The 20,004-nt window shown below is 41.7% G+C and overlaps 1 protein-coding gene across 2 annotated transcripts in view; it reads right to left on the bottom strand.

Moving 5' to 3' along the window:
* Nucleotides 1–20,004, bottom strand: part of PDE7B (phosphodiesterase 7B) — a 296,173-nt gene that overhangs the window by 158,373 nt on the left and 117,796 nt on the right. The window lies entirely within an intron of this gene.

Below are 20,004 nucleotides of genomic sequence, written 5' to 3' on the forward strand. Positions count from 1 at the left end.
AAGGAAACTTCGGTGCTCCAAGGATGGAATTGGTGGGGACAAAAGCTCACGAAACTTTAATATTCACCATGTGCGTGATACTGTGTTGTGAGCATTATTAATTCCTTAATATTTATTTAGTGCTTTGAGAGCTACTATAGAAATGAATGTTACTGTCTTGTAGACTCACAGAAATCAGAGACAGAAGAAGGTACTCTAGCTCATCCTCTCGCCAATGCTGGTTTGTTTCTTATGGAATATTCAGAAGGTTATAAAACAGAAGCTACAGCTATTTGGGCATATTTGCAGAATGAATGACAAACCTAAAATCAAGACACTGGTATTCAGCATAATGGACAGTTTGAATGGGAGAGGCAGACCCCACAGAGAATGGGTAGATGATACAGTAGATTGGTGTGAAGCTAGGCTGAATGAATAACAAAGAAAACTAAGCCACTCCACATTGGACAGGGAAAGATGGAAGGGAACAGTGAGTGAGACATCAGACACCAACGGGCGCTGAGCCCACGGTTATTGATGATGATAACAATACCTGTGTTCATTCTCCAGTGAAAATTCAAATGACCCAAGTGAAGAAGTTTCCACAACTTGTGTGGGGAGCTGATTCTGTACTCCTATAGATCTCTCTTGCCATGATCTTATTTTAAGAAGGATTTTTTTGGGTCAAAAATAAAGTATAACATCTTTTAAGTAATACCTGATGAGACTGGTTTCAACCAGTGTTAGTTAACCTCCTTTTTTTTTCAGAATGAGAAAGAAATCTTCCAAATATTGCCAAATCCAACTGGAACATTGGCATGGGAAATAATTTAGCAGGGTTAACATGCAAGGAGTGATATAACTTTTACCAGATTGTGTCACTAATGAGAAAACATCAAATACTAGAAGAGCTTCACCCTGTTGCTCTACTAGCTTCTTATGCTAATGGACTGGAAAATTAATTGCATCTCATCTGCTGACGTTTGCCATTTACATCAGTTGATTTCTTTTAAAAACCTACATCCCAGGTTTCTAACTATGTCTGCAGCTGTGCATGTATAACTCCAGTGGGAGCTGCATACATGTCTCTGAGTTCAGAATGTGACTCTGGGTGTGTACTTACTGGTTTGTCTCATTTTGGCATGAATACACATTTCCCTTTTTTAGTTACAGCTTAGACAGATGCATGCCAATCCATGACTGCCTGCTAGTTCCACTTCTCTATTGCAAATTGACCATTCTCTTATAATAAACATTATTTTTGAGTTCAGTTGCTGACATAAATACAGTTGCTAACATCAGAAAAACATTAACTAGAGCATGTAACCACCACCCCCTGCCCCGAATTTCTATTCCACTGGAAATGCCAGTATTTCAAAATGTGTTCAGAATCGGAACAAAAAGCCAATATTTCCATGGAATGAAAATTCTGCCTCTTTTGTATTTAGAACTATTACATTGTTTTGTCTCAACAGTGTCGAATCATTTCATGTTAATGGCGTCACAGTGTTTTGATGGGTTAAGGTAAACATGCCTAATATTAAAACTATATATACTATTTTGAATACAGATTTTATAATATTAAATATAATACATAAATGTTGATGAATAACGTAATATAAAATAACAGCAGAAACAAACTGAACTGAAAAAGTCAAAATGAAATGCTTCTATCCCATTCAAACAAAAACATTTCTACACGAGTGAAACAAAATGAAAAAAGTCAAAGTGATTCATTCAGACTTTTTCCCACCAAAAAGGTCATCAAAAGTTTCAAATTTGCCAAGATGACGCTGCTTGAGGGAACACTGTTGCAGCCAGAGGTAAAAGGAAGGCGATGCGCAACGGTGCGCTGTTCCAGTGAAAGCTGATTGGGGTGCTCCACTGAAGGAGGAGGCAGGATGCACTCCCAGCCAGGCTCCTGGGGCTCGCCTGCAGGCTGTTGTGTTAAACTGCAAGCAGGTGAAAGGGACTAGCTGGAGGCACTACCCTCCCACTAGTCTAGGACTGCCCCAGCCCTGAGCACCCTCTCAGCACCATTTAGGAAGGTGGGTGTGGCTGAAGCCCCCTCCTTCAGACTGACACTGCTTGTTGTTCCCCTTCCGTCACTGTCAGGGAGAGAGAGGAAAGCATGCAGCATCCCTGTATTCCTCTCCCTCTCACTGCCGAGGGCCAGGTGCAGAGAAGTGAGTGACCCATGCTCTGTGCTTCCTTGCACTCCCTGACAGTGACGGAATGGAAACTGCAAGCAACAAGTAGTGTCGGTAGGGGTTGTGGGAAGCCCCTCCCCGACTCCATAAAGGCTGCCCTTGGGCCCACATACCCCAGACCACTGTACCCAGAGAAGACCAGCATCCCAAGCCCTGCACTGCTCCACACACCCCTGAGCACCTCCTCCCAGTCCCCAGCTCAGACTCCTGCAACCCCTGGTGCACCTCCCAACCTTCTACCCTGAGTCTCTCCTTACACCCCCACCATTAGCCCCCTTCCCTGACTCCTGCACCCTCACCCTGTGCCCTGAGCCTCCCCACGCCCAGACCAACCTCCTGCCCTGGGCCCTCTGCACTCCAGCCCACATTTAAATTTCTTACAGGCACTCTCATATCGCTCCCCCAACCCCACTGTCCTTTGGTCCCGCCCTTTAGGCGAGTAATACAACAGTACCTGTAAGAAATATAAGTCACTTTCACTCCTGGTTCCAGGTAAATGTTTTCTAACCTGGTCTAACGTTAATATTTTTCAAACAGTTTGCTTCTGGCATCATAAAGGAGCAGAAATCATCACTGGACCATCTGGGTATGTGTGTGTGTATATATATGTATACGCATGGATTATAAACTTGTGCGCTCACATGTTTGTGGTACAAGGCATAGCTCAGACAGCAGTTGGGCAATCCACACAATGATCTCAAATAACTGTCAACCAACTCTAGTGAAAGACAGACACAGTAGCTCTGTAATTCAAACGTGATGGATTGTGTGAAGAGGAACTGGCCAGTTCTTCCTTCAGCCAATGGTAAATTACAGAGAGAGCAAACAGAGGGAATAAAAGGTGAAAGAGCACTAAATACAGTCAGTGATCATGAACATTTAGCACAGTTTTATTTTTTTAAATGAAAGAGATAATGAAGAAGTCAGGCACCTACTAGGCATGTATTAACTGAACATCAGGACTTGTGTTTAATTGTATCACATACGTAGTTTACTGTAGCATAGCTTAGTGCAGGTGGGTATCAAAAGCTGCAATCTGACATGGGTGTAGAGAAGACTATTATATATACCTTTTGTTTCCGCATTAAGACAAAAAAAAAAAGTGATTACTTTTGTACTTGAGCTTTTCAAGTCTCATAGACAAAGATTTTACTCAGTAAATATATTACATTGAGGTTATCATTTTGTAGGCAGCACAAAACAAAAAAGAGCTTTCCTATTAGCCTATTTTTAAAAAGTCTGGCAAACGCATATGTATTTCAATTGGGGAGGGTCAAATCAATTTGGATCAAAATTATAATATTAGTGTCTGAAGAGCTCAAATATGTCAGAATCTGGTTGCGCTAGCTATTGTACAGGTAGTTCCTGCAGCAAAGAGGTTTCAGTCTTAAAAAAAAAGAGATTCACTAGGTGGGTATAAAACAAAAATGGGAGGCACAGGAGGCAAAACTAGCTGGTAACACCACAAGCATGTTTTGTACAGACAAACTGCACTAAGCAGTAATCTGTTCAGCCTCTGCCTTGGAAGAAGTGGTCATGTTGTTGGCTTGAATTCAAACTTAACCAAATTATTCATGTATTTTGATGTTCAGAAAAGTTCCTCCACTTTTTTACAATAAATAAACTGTAGTCTGCTGTGCGCCTCAGTTTCTACTGGGACCAGCAGTAAAAGGACCAAAATACTGAGGAAAAAGCTGTCCTTGTGCTATTTCCAGTTAGACAGAAGGCAACAAATCTCATGAGAGATTCTGGCCTGAGGTTTCCAGACAGATTTCCAAGCCAAGGGTGTTGGATAAATTGAAATGGATGCTTATGTGAATGGAACCAAATCACCAAATCTTCTGAGATTTGCCCCTCATCAAATTAATGCATCAACAATACTAAAAGTATATACGTGATTAAAAAGACAGACCATAAACCTCTGCAACATTATGTGTTGCAGTAACTATTCTAATGCATATAATTTAATACATTGCAAAGCTGTATTTGTTTTACCACCTTTCATAACATCCATGCTTTCCAGGAGGGGAAACATATTTGAGATCTTCATTATATTCATTTCCATTGACTTTGCTTTATGATTCTCATAGAGATAATATCGTGAAGTATGCATAAGATACACTCCTACTGCTATTGTGTCTTTAAAACAAAATGCCCCAGAATGTGCTGAAAAGTAGTGCAGTGTTTTTTCATATAATTCCTATTTATTTTTACGTGGTGTTGATGCTGGCAGGACTTGATATGTTTGACTTGAAAAAGCTTGCAAAGTTTGATGAAAGCAAATTTATTATAAGGCAAGGTATTATTACGGATTATTAGTAATAAAGTAATCCAAGCCACAATGACAGATACCAAAGGTCACTACCATATAAATGGAGGCTACTTGATGGCTTTTGTGAACACATTTCACAATCTCAGTCCCATTCCATGTAGACAGGGGTCCACAACAAGAACGACATCACAACAACTGGCGTGCTTGCTAGCAGACTAAGCAGGGAAGCCAATGATGGAGAGTAGTAAGGTTGATGACTGAGATTAACTACCTCAGAAAGGAAGTAGGGTTTTGTAGTCAGACCATGGAGCAGTTCCCACCTCAAGGCCCAGAGCGAGGCTGGAGGGGACCCAGGTCCAGATCCTGGAAGGGGAGGGGCCAAGAGTGAAAGGGGCAGGGCCTAGAACATTTGGCCTGGCCCCACCCCCGACTCACAGTTGCGTGCAGCAATTCAAAGGGGCCTAGAGCTCTGGCCATTGCTACTGCTGCTTTGCTACTTGCCCCCACCACCCTGTCGCAGGCCTGTCTACCTCACACGTTGTGTGTAACCTTAGGCAAGCCACTTAGCTTCTTTCTGCCTCAGTTACCCCTAAGTAAAACAGAGAGAAAAGCACTTCCCTCTCTCACAAGGGTGTTGGGAGGATAAATGCACTGAAGACTGTGAGGTGTTATAGAGGTCAGCCAACACTCTTAGATGCTTTAATTTATATTTTCAAAGGGATGGACTCTGATTATCTCTGGTGCTCATGATTTATAATTACTCTATTGCCTTCAATGGTTTGAGTGTCATTGGCAGGACAAATGTTCTAAATGTGTGATGTTTTTCACAGGGGAAGGAGGGAAAACATATTAATCACTTCCTATTTATCACTGGTGTCAAGGCAGGTTAACTATAAATGGCAGCCCTGCATCATCTCCCTCAAAATTTGTGTGACCTCAGGCCACCTCAAGTCCACAGGACTCAGTTCTCTCTTTGACCAAATCCAGAGAGATGCTGAGTCCCTGTAAATGCCAGGGAAGTCAATGGGAGTTGCAAGTTTTCAACAGGCACTAAGCATGCTTCAGGATTTGGTTCCCTTTATTTAACAATAATAAATAGCCCCTTGCAAGTATGTATGTAATTCCTTTTATTCTGACAACGTTCTTCAGAGATTTTTTACATCTGGCATACAGGCACCATACCTTTCACCACTACTGAAAAGTGACCAGCCCTGAGATGGAGGGCAGCCATCTAAAAACATGAAGTGTGACTACACTATGGTCTGGGCAGGATGTGTACATTCCAGCAGCAAGCACTATTAAATACCAAAGGAAAATTTTCAATAGACTGAATGAAGAGGCCCAAACTAAAATTTGGTCAGGACACTGGAGCTAAGAACTCAACCCTTAACAAAAGTGTTGTGGGCTCTTTAATGATCAGAAGTGGTCAGAGCCTCAAATTTTCCGCTCGCCTATTCCATCGATGAAATCATTTCCCTTCATTTAACTCGGGAATGTTGTCTTCATCTTTAACTTTAACCCTCCTGTTGGTGGTGGACCTGCTATTGTGGAAGGGCATTTCCAAACAGGTCAAGCCCTATTTCACAGACTTCACAGCCCTGGGGCTGCTTGGAGGCTGGGGTATGGTCTTAAGACAACACATACATGCTGACTTGTGAGAAAATAAATGGATATACTACCCTAGAAACTGCTTTATCTTTCCTCTCATTATTTGCCACAGGGACCATGGCATTGAAATTATCTACAAGCAAATCATTTTTATTCTGCTGGCTACCAAACAGGTGCTGTTCATATTGATACGGCTCGAATTACATGGTTTGTTATGTGATAAGCAGTATAATACTTCTGGGAGCAACTAGGACTAAAACATTTTTCATATGAATTGAACTGCAAAACTGAAATAAAAACAGGATGTGAATGCAGTCATTCCGTTAATTCATTCCAGATATGTGTGTGTCCAGTACATGGTGAGGAACAGACAGAAGAGAGAGCTTTCTTCCCCTTTCAGAGCCAGAGCAGCTGGTTTGCTTGGACAGTCATAGTGAAGAAAGCTCCAAAGAGTTGTCTTCAGCTGTAACTATAAAGTCTACAAGCATTTCCCATAAAGCACTTCCCAATGTGTCTTTTTCCACCCTGCAGCAGACATTTACTTCCATTTAAAATGGCTGTTTACATAAGAAAAAGCCCATTTTCAAAATACGGATTAGAAGTCCCTCTCTTTCTGTGAATCAATAGATGTTAGTATAAAGGCCTAAATTTGGCAGCTTTTGGTCACCTCTGCATTGGGGAACCCAATGTGAGACAATTTTGAGAGATTTGACTTTCAGGGTGTAAGGAACAGCTGAAAATGAAGGTTATTCTGAAAATGGAGGATGTTCCCTTAAAGATGTCTCCTGCTGCTCACCCAGAATCACAGCATGAGGTTTTAACTTTGTTGGAATAGATTTAAGAAGAAACTAAAAGAGTCATGTTTCTTAGTTGGGATCGTTCACACAATGCCTGGGAATTTTTTTTTTCTCACATTTGGTTGGGCACATCCATTTTAGCAAGATTTATATGAGTTTTGTTCTTTGTCTCCGCTGTACTGTGCATAACTCCTGTTAGATAACACTGTCGTGTTCCACCCACTTATTGCTTCTTAATAGCTATTACATTATCATTATAAAACCCCAGACTCTTCATTTAAGTATATTTAAATACACACACACAGATGCTGATTGCATATAAAAAAGTCAGAATATTCAGAAGTCAGGCTGAAATTGTCCTCCAGTACTCTGTATAAACCTTCCTTCCCCCAAAACCTGAATCTTTGTTTCAGTAACTTCATTGTGGTGTTTTAAAAATTCCCTAATCATTCAGTGCACTTGAGCTGCTGCTTTCATCACTATCATTATGGCCTATTGGCAGACCTAGTAATAGAAATTGTGAGAGGGTGAGTGAAAAATGCCATGAGTTACCAGATCCCCCCCACATACACATGATCCTATCAGGTCCCTGCCAGTATTTCATAGAAAAGCCAGGACATTCTTACCTCTCCAACTACACAGCAAGCAGGAGCCTGTGGAAGTGCATCTCAGAGCCCAAGTGACTTGCAGTTGCACGATGGTGTTAGATGTACATAGCTGTAGATGTTTAGGCTGGGGCTGGGCTGTCAAATCTAGGGAAGTGCAGGAGCATCAGAGCCCCATGCCCCAGCTCAAGCATCTAACACAACTGTTTCTAGCTCTGCAGCATGAGCCCTAGCTTGCAGACACATGCTGTAACACTTACTGCTGCAGTGTTTCTTGTGTAGACATATGCTGAGACCATCCCACCCCTTACTGAACCATGTGCTGTCCATGAAGAATGAGAACTTATTATTCTTGGTGTCATACAGCATGGTGTTGGTTCCCGCCACTCCCATTTTGCTTGGAGTTGGGTGACCCCCCGCAACTGTCTACTATCCTCTAACTCACCTACACCTTACTATGGCTACTCTCTGATCTCAAAGGCCTCTGTCTCTTCCTCATCCCCTTTATTTCCTTGTCTCTCCTGCGCTATGAGTCTTCTATCTGCAACCCCTTTTTCAATGAACCCCCAATAGGAGGTTACAGTCAAGACCCCAGAACACAGGAAGTCTTTAATTCTGTAAGATTATACCAGTTCTTGTCTCACTTCACTGCAAGTGCCAGAACTATTATGCCATCAATTTGGCTTGCACAAATCATAAGTTATTAATGAAGTGACGTGGTCCCTCTGTGCAACAGAATGATTTTCAGCTTAACGTAACAGTCTTTTAATTTTTTTTTCCCTCCTGCCATTCACTGGTTTCTTGCACAAGTCATAAGCAATCTTCCTCGAGGTAAAAAAAAAGGGCCCATTTAAGCCCAGATTTTGAAGCATCTATTAGTGAAGGAAGAATGCACTGAGCAACCAAAACAGACGAGACAAAACTGTGGTGACAAGTAGGATATACTACACACATGCTCTGTGAAAGACCTCAGGTGGCTCTGCTAGGAAAATTGAACTAAGAGGACTAAACTTCAAAGACTGGACAGATTGGATGTTACAGCTGAGTTGCCAGATAGCAATACTCCAAATTATATAACACCTGAATGTCACCCTCCTTCTGTGAAAATCTTTTCACTCCCATGGATGAGTTGACAGTCATATGACCCACTATTTTCAAAACTCCATCTGCTGACCTAGGACTGAGATTGCCAGGTGAGTTTGGGTCTCAAACAAATAGTTTACATTCTGAGTTAGAGTCCCCAGCTTTGAAGGATTCTATAATTGAGAAAGCAAAACAAAACAAACACAAAAAAAAGACATTTGGGGAGAAATAGTGCTGAGATTGCATAAAATAAAGGGGGAGTACTGCATTTTAAAAACCATTTGAGAAGCAGAATGTCACTTTCTGTTGTTACACACAATGGCGTCTAGTCTCTCCCTTCTAATAACAACACAGGGATGAAACAGGAAGACAAAGCTTTTGAACTTAAATGAGCTCATTGCTTTGTGCCTAGGTTTATGTTATTCTTATTTAAAAGAGAATGGTTAAAAAATCAAAACATTTCCAGACATGGGAATTTTTTTACTGGGGAAAGATTAAATCATGTAGGCTGGGTCTACACAGTGCTTCCCCAGCACTGCTGTCAGCAGAGCTATGCAAAATGAGCTTCTCGGGATTACAAGCTCATTACCGTCGCCCTCCGAGAGTTCGGCATCGGCAGAAGCGGGTGCCGGCACTGCAGAGGCTGTGTGGACACGTCTCTGCTGGCTAAATCCCCCTCTATTGCCAGACCCAAACGTTTGAGGCAGTGGCACTGTGGGAACTGCCATGTAGACATAGCTGTATTGTTCTCTGAACTCATACGTATCCACAGTTACAAGTGGAGTGTCTGTTCCCTGAATCTGGTAAACCACAAATTTCTAACCGGCAATCAAGAAGAGAAAGCCTTAATTTAAGATGACTTCACTTTCTACTCACACACGTACCTTCTCCTCAAGTCTGAAATTTCTTTTGCAAAGACTTAATTTAACAATGATTATCTGTTCCAACATCTAATTGGTGCCTTACCTCTGCTACATCTTACATGTCTCTTGTAGCTCAGGTCCTATTGCTGGATCTATGGTGCAATGCAGCAGAAGGGGAAGAGTTGGTTAATGTATCATATGGCCAAAGCAGGAAAAAGTTGTACAAAAATCTCCCCCAGACAGAAATCACAGCACTGGTGTGCATTGCTTATGTGCAAAGGACGTCTGTTTCAAAAGAAATAAATGACATGGCAATTGTATTACTTAGATGGTGCATAATGTTATGCTCACCACTTTTACAAAACTATGATCAGTTTGGTACAAAACATGTCTTGTGAGTTACAATTTGAAAACTCAACCTGCTGAACATTAATGTCCCGGTAAAATGTGCCTCCTGCTGAATGCAAAGTTGTAAGTTTCTATTGTATAACTTCTATTGTATAACTGCTGTAACATGCTCCAAGTTTAGGAAAAGCAGGCCTAGGCCAGTCTCTGAAGAATAATGTCTCAGAGGGGTAGCTGTGCTAGTCTGTAAAATCACAAATAACAAGCAGTACTATGGCAACTTATAGCCACCTAAGCTCATGACCTAATACATTTGTTAGTCTCTAAGTTGCCACAGGACTGCTGTTATTCAAGAATAAAGGACAGGCCAACACCCAGCCAGGTGTTAAAGAACTACCACCCTTCTTAAGAGACCATTTTTCGGCAGGGTGAAAGGTGCAAACAAGAAATTTATGTATACTCACAGGGACTGTTCAAACTTCATGTCTACAGGAGCTGCTTGTTGCCTGCATCCCAACTGGGGTTAATCCTCAAAGAGGAGAGAGTGGTATAAGAATGAGTGGCTTCCAAATCACCTCTATCTCTTCTCATTCTTATGAAAGCTACTACACTTGAAAGACAATTAAAGCATCGTTAAATTGGAGGAGAGGTAGTCCTAGCTTTAAGGCTTTTCAGTTAGTACAAACTGAATGGCATATGAGGAGAAAAAGCCTTTTGTTTTTAAGTTCAATTAGCCTTGGCATTACTTTTATTTTCTCTTTTGTAAGCAACCCTGACTTTTATGCATCATTGCTTGTAATCAGTTAAAATCTCTCTTTCTGTAGTTAATAAATGTATCTATTTTATCTTCATGAGTGTGTTTGGATCAAAGTGTGTGGGAAACTTTATTTGGGATAACAGGGCTGGTGCATTAATTATTTTCCTTTGATGAAATGATGAGCTTTCTGTGAGCATATACAGTTCCGAAGGATACTGAGCAGCGTAAGATGCGTATTTATGGTAGACAAGAGTGAGATCAGGAATTTGCAGGAGTCGCCCTGTATATAAATCAAGAGTGACTGGTCAGAGTGCTTCCAGCTAAATACATGAGCAAATCTGCATGCTGTGCGAACAAGTCAGGAGTAGTTGTCCTGACAGCAAAGCAATGCAAGAGGCACCCTCGGCTAAAGAATTAAGGGGACACAGTTATTCAACACTTTAGACTGTATCCTGGGGAACGTCACAGTCACATTGTACTGAACTCCTTTAGCCAAATCTTCCATTACACCCTAAAACAAATATATCTTTCATCTGCACTTATTTCCTTTTCCCCAAAATCCCTTTTGTTACTGAGGCTCACCAAGAAAATTATCCCGGTAAGCCCTGTTATACAAAGGGCAAGAAAAGAGATTTTGTTCAGCCAGTTATACCTGAATGAAATATGACTTTTGTCCTTCAATTTTCTCATTCAAACCACACGGGTTGGCATGCCTATCGATCTGAGCCATCTGAGAGGAAGCATCCTGTGACACAATGCTGCAAGGTACTAAGCAAAAAGTTAAATAAGATATTTTTGGGTGCAATTTAGCCATAGTAAATTATGGCCATTTTCTGCTACCCTTACTGATCAGGCTCCAGAATTTCTATTCTTATCTTCTAACTGTATAATAGCACGGTGCCTCGCGTTTTAACCTTTCGGTCAGCTTTTCAGCTCTGTACAGTTCTAAGTGATCTGAGATCTACATCACTGAATGGTAGTAGCTAGCATCCTTCCCGGCATTACCAGTGTGGCACTCTGCTGAGGCAGGCTGAGGAAGACTCTTCAACATTACTACTCCTTCCTTTACAGTAGACAGAAAATTCCAATTTCCAGAGCTGTCAATCCAGCACTTGAGTCGAATGACCATTTATTTAATAGCAGGGATGGCTGGTTTTATGGCCATGAATGGCATTTGCTGTTACTCATGCTGAAAGAAGAGTAAACAAACCCCATGCTCCAGTGCTTAAAGTGGTCTCCTGCAGAGACTACAGAGAAGTTTTTCTTTTCTCTGGAGCATTCCATAGCTGGCAGTGTGTATTGCAGGGCAGGCAGCTGGAGGAGAAATTACCTTCATCAGGAACATTTAGCATTCTCTGCTTCTAAAGGCAGAGTACTGGACCTGATGGACCATTTTGATGTGATCCAGCAAGGCAAACCCCCTCTTCCAAGTTCTGTGTTGCAATGTATCCTTCCATCCCCCTATCTTCTCCTGTCAGGCAACTTTGTTAAGAATTATGATCTGCCTTGTCCTTTTAAGTACAGCAGATGCCTTCTTTGTTTAGGTTCCCATTGGAAGGTTGTAGGGGCACTTAACCTCCCGGCATCTCAAAGAATGACCTAGAATTTACCATAATAACTACTTAAGAGCTTGTAGTGTATTTTGACCACAGCATCTCCTATCCCAAAGCTGGTTCTTTAAAATATAGGCATGGCTAGGAAACTAACAAGATGGAGGCTTAATCTTGCTTTCTGCAAATGTGGTGGGAGGAGAAATGCAGATACAAGACCTACCCAGCTCTGTTTCACTGAACTAAGCCATAAGCATGTATAGCCACCAGCAGAGACCAGTTTTGAAAAGCATAAGAAAAAAGATGGACAGAAAGCAGTCAGAAACCTTCCTGCAACTGGGGGAGGTTCCCAGAGGTGGGTCTGATGCAGCCATGGGAGCAGCCCTTGCAGGAGAAGGCCCAGCTCACAGGTAGAGTCCAGTGCATGGCAGAAGCCCCTAGGTGAAGTACTCCCAACAAATGGCACTGGAACCAGAGGAAACTTGCCCCCACTTTTTAACACGAGCATAGTTTGGGGGGCAGAGATCAGTGTTGCTCCCCCAAACCACAAGCCTCAGGGAAGTGCACAGTGGCTCTGGCAGGAGCTGGGCTTTGAGGCAGGAGAGCAAATTAGTGTTATCAGGTACCCTACTGAGCAGTGCAGGCCCTGACAGCATTGTTCTGTACCACCCCGAGGCTTGAAGTTTGGGGGCTGGGGGAGAGGTGCAATGCCAACTTCTACGCCCACACTATGCCCAAGTAAAGAACTGGGAAGCTTGGCACCACTGGCTTCATCCCACTTCTATAAAGGTTCTGTGCTCTTGCCTCCCAGCTCTGCCCCTCCTGAATTCTGGGCCCAGTGCTTGGGGGTTAAAGGGGCCTTGGGCTGGCTGCGTGTGTGTGTGTGTGAAGGGGACCACAGCAGCCCCCTGACCATGTGGATCTGGGCAGTCAGCCTCCTGTAAGACCAGCTCTGCCCCCTCACAAAGTGATAACCTTCCCCATACCACCTGACTCTCACCTCTCTGTTGCCTGCTGCTCTCTGGCTGCCCAGCTCTGAAAGCAGCCATGTTTCCCTGCACCATGGAAGTTCATTTGAAGAGGCCATTCACCTCAGTACCTATCGTGATTCACCCAGCTTCCACTACGCCATTGGCAACTGAGGCTGACACCTCAAATTTTGCCATAGGTGCATTATTTCTCAACATGTAGACCCCTGCATCTACCTCAACCCATGCTTCTTCTGTTCTTAGAAAATAACTGACAAAAATATATGATACTTGGGATGGGGAGCAGTGCCTATTGAGACAGCTTTCAAGGAACTCATTTATCTTCTAGTTAATGATGTCTGCCCTAACTATGAGGTCCAACTCCTGCTCTAACAAACGGGCATCGCCAACCACATCCCGATCACCGTCAAAGACAATAAAATAATATATGAACTATTTCCCCTCTTCCTGCAGCCTGTTCTTCTGCTGAAATACAGGCCAGAGCTCAGTCCATTTAGGACAAAGATTTACTATCATACAGAGTTACACCCCTGCCCCCGTTATATGAACTGACAATGATTGAGTATCAAAGCTGAATAAACCACAGTGTAAAGGATGGTATTGGCTACCACTGCCCTTTACTGGGTAGAGTTACAACTGCACAACTCCATGCCATTGGATCTACACTGCTCTCCAAGAAGCCCCTCTGCTCAAATAGTGATAGTCTCATGCTGTTAGAGTTGGAGGATCTAAATTTTCTCTCCACCATTGCCAGGAAGTTCCAAGCATCCAATATCTACAGCATAGCCATACTTGGCTTTATGGTCACAGGCTTGTAAAATTAAAAGCTGAGTAGGCTATTGTTTTACAAAAATGTAATAGGACATCTTGAATGACTAACAGAATGGGTAGCAGGAAAAGGCTATGCCAGATTCCATAAAAAACTCTTATTGCTGACCATCAACTAGATCAACTGTCAGCTAGATTACATTATACTTTGAAATCTGGCATAGTTATGACTGCCTTCAACGCCATCCAGTTGTGTGTTGAATGTTGGCATCTGAAGCAGGCATCTCTGATATGTGTCACTTCTTACCTCAAGAAGACTGTTTATCAAAGTTACCAGCGCGGACTGTTGAAAATTCAGCCTGCTATTGTTGCATGTTCATTCAGAGTTTGCCATCAACAGAACACTAGAGCAGATCTAACAGACAGCCTGTAAAGTCTGTTTCAATACACTGTACTAAAGAGAACTCTTGGGAAGAATGGGTCAATCCATTTTTTCCATTTCCTTCTGAATTTAGAATGTCTAATAGAATGACAGCATGATGGGAAGGGAGTTTCTTCTGCATGAAGTCATTAGCTAAAGCATCAAATATAGAGAGAAGAAATCTTCAGTGCCGCATATTGGAAAACGGAGCTCAAAGAATAACTTGTTTACATTGAAAATTATTAATTTTATTCCAGAGTGCTGTTCAGACTAGTAATTACAAGGTGCTGAGAAACCTATTTGGCACATTGAAATGGATCCTGGGTTGCACATGTAGGTACCAGTAACCCCTTGGCATTAGTTAGCTAGCCCTGGGTCCAACGGACAAGAAAGAGAGAAAACTGTACGTGGACTTACACTTTTTACCATAAAATACTCCTTAACGATGGATTTGCAAATAACACTAATTAAGCATTTACTTTGCTACAGTCAGAATGGATTATTGATTATTAATCAGGCAGACATGTAAACAAACAAACAAACAACCCCCCAAACGCAAAACACAATCTCTTCACAAAAGCTAGTGATTTTGGAGCATTCCCCAAACAGAATTAGGTATTTTATAAATAAATATATAATAAATACATTAAGCAGGAGTGGTTATTTGGAGATATGCATTTAAAAATACAACAATTTGGTTTAGGTTTTTGGTTATTTCTTAACATACAGCTCCTGTTAGGGGGAAAAAAATCCTAGCTTTTTGCCAAAGTAAAGAAAAGTTTCTGGACTCCTGATTTCTAAACTTTGATAAGTTATTATAAAGTGCCTTGGGGATTATATGCACTATAGAGTTGCTATCCATTGATATTACAGACAAGATACATAATCCTCTTATTCATTTATTTATTGAAGCTGAGTTCATGGAACCAAATGTCCTGGTGCCAGTGAAAGCTTACTGCTGTCACACTCATGTGAACAGCAAAACAAAATATCAAGAGGTTTCTTCTCCAGGATAAAAAATAGTCTTTGATGGAGTTATTTAATGCTTTGATTTGATTTGATTTCTACTTTTAAAATTTTTAAGTGATACTTTTCAAATTCCTCTTTGCTTATCTTTGAACGCTCCCCACACCTACTATGCTGTGATATCTCCCACACATTTGAGCTCTGGCGAATGGACTACCTTACACAATCTTTATACTTTTCAAAACATTGCACACAAACATAAATCAATCATTCCAGTGCTCTGGGTTCTCTGTCTTTCACAGGTGTGGAAACCAAGGCATAGACTAAGGTCCTGAAATACACCAGTTAGAATTAACCAACCAACCAATCAACCAAACAACCAACCAAACAAAAAAGGCAGGATTAGAATTCAGGTCTATGCTGAATCTCTACTCTGCCTACCCAACAGTTAGGCAAGGAGATGATCAAAGATGGCATATACACCTTCACAAAGCCCTTTACTCCCCTGTACTTCTTACTCCTACATCACCTTCTACTGGGCCTCATTTTATTACAACAGTCGTTCATAACAGCTGGTTGGTGCTCTCTTCTGGACTCCAGGTTAGTGCTGCTCAGAAATCTCTACAGAAGTTGAGAACTGATGGCCCCAATCCTCCCCCATCCCACTTCTGGCAGAGACAGCAAGAAAAGCAGTGGGGAAATTATCTCTGAGTATTATGGAACTTCAAGTGCTGAAATTTTTGTTTAATTTGACACCTTTTGTTTTTTTAAAAAACTATCTTCAAAGCCAGCTACTTTCAGTTGTAAACAGACTTTGGGTACAGCTCTGTGATATAATTGGCTTTTTTGCCTTTCCCTGGCAGTTGCTCCACTGTCTGTGAACTGAATGAAATGCAGGAATTACAGGGATCTCCACTGAACAAGGATTGTTTGTCACTAGTTTGTGCATACTTTTTTTAATAGGTTGAAATATAGCCCAAGTGTCTTCAAAACCACAGTGGAATTACACTGACTGCATCAGTACACAGTGACTAAAGAAAACATAGACAAATAATTACATATTCCAATGCTGGTTGTTTCTTTAGTAGAAGCACCTATCAGATGTTCCATAATACTGTATTGACTGGTACACTTCTCAGCCAGCCATTGAGCATTTCAACTGACTTGACTATGCCATTTCCTTTCTGGGTGATTTTTAAAGATCTTTTCATAAGGCTTCCATTGTGCACACAGTAGACTTATGAAAGCAGAGATAAATGCAAACTAGAGGCTGTTTTAACAAAACAAAGGAAGCTTCCTTGATGATCTAGATTAGCCGAAGGGAACAGAAATGTAAAGAAGTATCAAATCCCTGACTGTGACAGTGGTATGACGGACAGGTAGACATTGTAGCATTTGGCAACCCAGTGAACCCTCCTGACAGGTGATCAAAGTTCAATGTTTTCCCTTCCTGAAGTGACAAACAAAAGCCCTTGTTGAATTATGGTACTAACTGTTCTTCCAGAAGTTCCACAGAATGATGAATGAGCACAAGGATTTTGATGAGTAGAGTAGAGTGATGTCTGATCTGACAGATTGCTCTTTCAACAGGAAATTGCCCTCAATACCATGCTGCAGCACGAGTTCAGTACTGAGTCAAAGAAATAAGAGCCACTTATTAAATCATCTACACTTCTACATCACTGGTTCATCTACTACCTACATAGAGGTGTTATAGCCACATGACAAAGCTCTGTCCTACTTCACCTATAAGATCTGATAGGAAGACAATATAAGGTGTATCATAGCACTCTGGGTTTCAGTCAAAGGTCTTCATGTTTTTATTTCTTTCCCTGAAAAAAAAAAATTGAACGCAAAAAACCAAGTTTTTGGTCAAAGTTTTCTGAATGAAATTTAGCTCCCAAAGCAAGCTGTAATACTCACTAGTTACAAAAGCAAAAACAGATAGGCATATATTAAAGCCTCCCTCCAAATGAATATTAATTGATCCTGTTTATTTGCAGCCATTTGGGTGGCAGGGACATATACATTCCTATTCCCACAAGCATTCCCCTGTATCACAATAGAAAATTGCTGTTTAACAGGGGTTAAAAAAGAAACACTAAAAAGGAACACTGTCAGATCAAATCTGGCACAACATTTAAGTTTTATAAAAGCAAACTTCTGCAAAACCCAAAGTCAATAGAAATGTTTCCATTAACAAAAATCCAACAGAAACATGTTATTTTAACAAATAAACATTCTTCTACAATGTTTAAACCCAGACTTCTCCGACAGCAGTATTTTGCTAATGCACGAGAACACAAAGGCAAAGCTGAACAGAAACTGACTATAGACAAAAGGAAAATTCACTAGCTTCTATGCACTGTTCAGACTGCGAGAAATACAGATAGTAATGTATCAGGAAAGGGAATATCAAGTAAAATCACTTTTTAAAAATTCTTTTCATTTTGATAATCTAAGGACTCTTGAAAAACACAGGTATGGATTAATATTGTCTGAAACAGGTTTATCCCAAGAATGCCTTTTTATAAAGAATTAAAATAATTATAAAATGGTTATTTTTTCATACGGAATTTTTGTAGCTGTGTGTTTGGATGGCTCGTACCTGCCCATACTTAGGGTAGGGCACAATCTAGAGGGAAGTATATGTGACTGCCCCATGCATCTTCTCTGCCCAGTGACTCCCCTTGCACCCATCCTGGGAGTGGAGTGGTGGGGCTAACTCTATCCTGCTCTCCTACCAGTTTGGCTGCTGACTCTTCCACCTGAGAGCCAGGCTGGGACACAATGGTGGCCCAATCCCTGTCCAGGCTCAGCACTGGGACCAGGTGGGGCCAGGCATGCTGAGAGGTGGGAGGAAGAATGGGCTCCGGCTCACTCTGCCCCCTTCTACAGCAAGAGGGCCTGAGAGGGGGGTGACCTGCTGCCATCCCAGGTGCTGGGGATAGGGGCCAAGTAAGCTGGCACTCTCTTAGGCAGAAGCATCCCACATCATGCCTAGCTGCCAGGGAGAGCAGTTAACATGCCAGGGAGAGGCAGGGAGAAGACAGAACATCTCTCCCTTTCCACCTTCTGCAGACCAAATGGGGGAGGGGGACACTTAAACCTCCATGCCCCCTCCCACATGTTGCTTCCAGTTACTTTTGTTGAGTGAGACAAGCTTTGAAGCATATACAAAGCTCTTCCACAAGCCTAGGAAACTTTACCAGAACATCTGTGCTAATGTGAGAAGACAGTATAACACCACTCCCTCGAGAGCTTCTTCCCAGAAAGGAGCATGTTTGCAGATGTGCTCCCCAGCAGCTCCAGAGACATTGCATGCCTTCTTTGGCTTTTCACTGCAGCAATGCAGCTTTGCACTCTTTACCTAGGTGTTTCTGGGCTTGAATGGACTCTTAATTTGTTACCTAGTGCACAGATATAGCTTGAAAAAGAAAGCTATTCCCCCGGCTCATTATCCCAAATATTAAAATAGATTATTTTATATTTTTGGATATTAACAAGTCATTTTCTGTGACTTAGCCCCCTTTACAGCTAAAAAAAACCCACGTAAATACTTCAGTGTTTTCTACAAGTGCAATATGAGTGCCTCAATACTTTGTACCATCCCTTGTGCACTTTTTTCCCCAACCAAATCTTTTCAAAGTAATCTATTGAAAACCCCCTCCCCACAGAGTGAGTGTACCCTTTGTGTTTCTATCTGTTGTTCCAGAACAATAATCAGGGCTGGGTGAGCAAAAGAGACTAATCCTTCAGTTCCTTTCCACGCAATAATGATTCATGGGGGCCTTGGATATCTCAGTGGGATGAAGAGCCACTCTCCCTTCCAGGTTTGCTGCTGGTCATAGCTGACCCAAGATCACAGTGAATGAAATAAAAAGGCTGAGGGGAGACAAGTCTCAAAGCTAATTGGTGTTCCTACTGGACTAGTCAAAGATCCTCACCACACTGACCCCAGCACAACTTGTCACTCATGTGGACACCTTCAAAAGTAGGACCAAAATGAGCAGATGGGCACAGAGATGGAGCTACTTAATTATTCCTAGAGGGGCATCTCTTTATATCCAGGAGAGGAAGACATAAAAAGGCCAAACAGCTAGAAGTTCAGGCGGCCTATCCTGTGACTGTTCTGTGATGGAAGGTTTGGGTCTCCAGGGCTGTCTGTCCAGCACCTTTTTAAATTTATTATTGGAAGTTCACTTCAATTAAAACAAGCAAAGAAATAATAAATTATAAAGCCACAACAAGGAAATATTAAGGGGAATACAGATGTATGCTGTTTCTGCTTCAAAACTCTCCACCCCCATCCTTCTGCAGTGTGCCAAGAACCTTTCTAGCTCACATCTGCCTTTGGTTTCCTCTCTGTTTATTCAGTCACCAATTATCAGGAGACCTCTCGTTTTGCTCCAATGAGCTGCACAATTTGAAGCAACTGTGGTAGCTAAGATGGCTCTTAGACCAAACACAGATCCTTTTATGGCACAGAGAAATTGGATTGAACTAAAATAACAAAATTCCAACAACAGCAATGTTTTTCTCTCCAAACTGTTCTGAGAATTATTATAATGTGATTTCCCCCACCTAATAAACATGCAGAAACTTCAAAGACCTTGGAGTTTGTTTTCCCACTATCAACAGTAAATGAGAGTAGACATTGATTTATGCTGCTGCTATCTATCTATCTAGAGAAAATGACAATATGTTAACAATTAAAAGCACATGACCTTGGATTCTTCTGGCTCCTAAAATAATAAGATGGATGACTAGCATGCTTGTCGTAACAAATCC

Source organism: Carettochelys insculpta, chromosome 3, assembly GCF_033958435.1.
Source record: "Carettochelys insculpta isolate YL-2023 chromosome 3, ASM3395843v1, whole genome shotgun sequence".
NCBI lineage: Eukaryota > Metazoa > Chordata > Testudines > Carettochelyidae > Carettochelys > Carettochelys insculpta.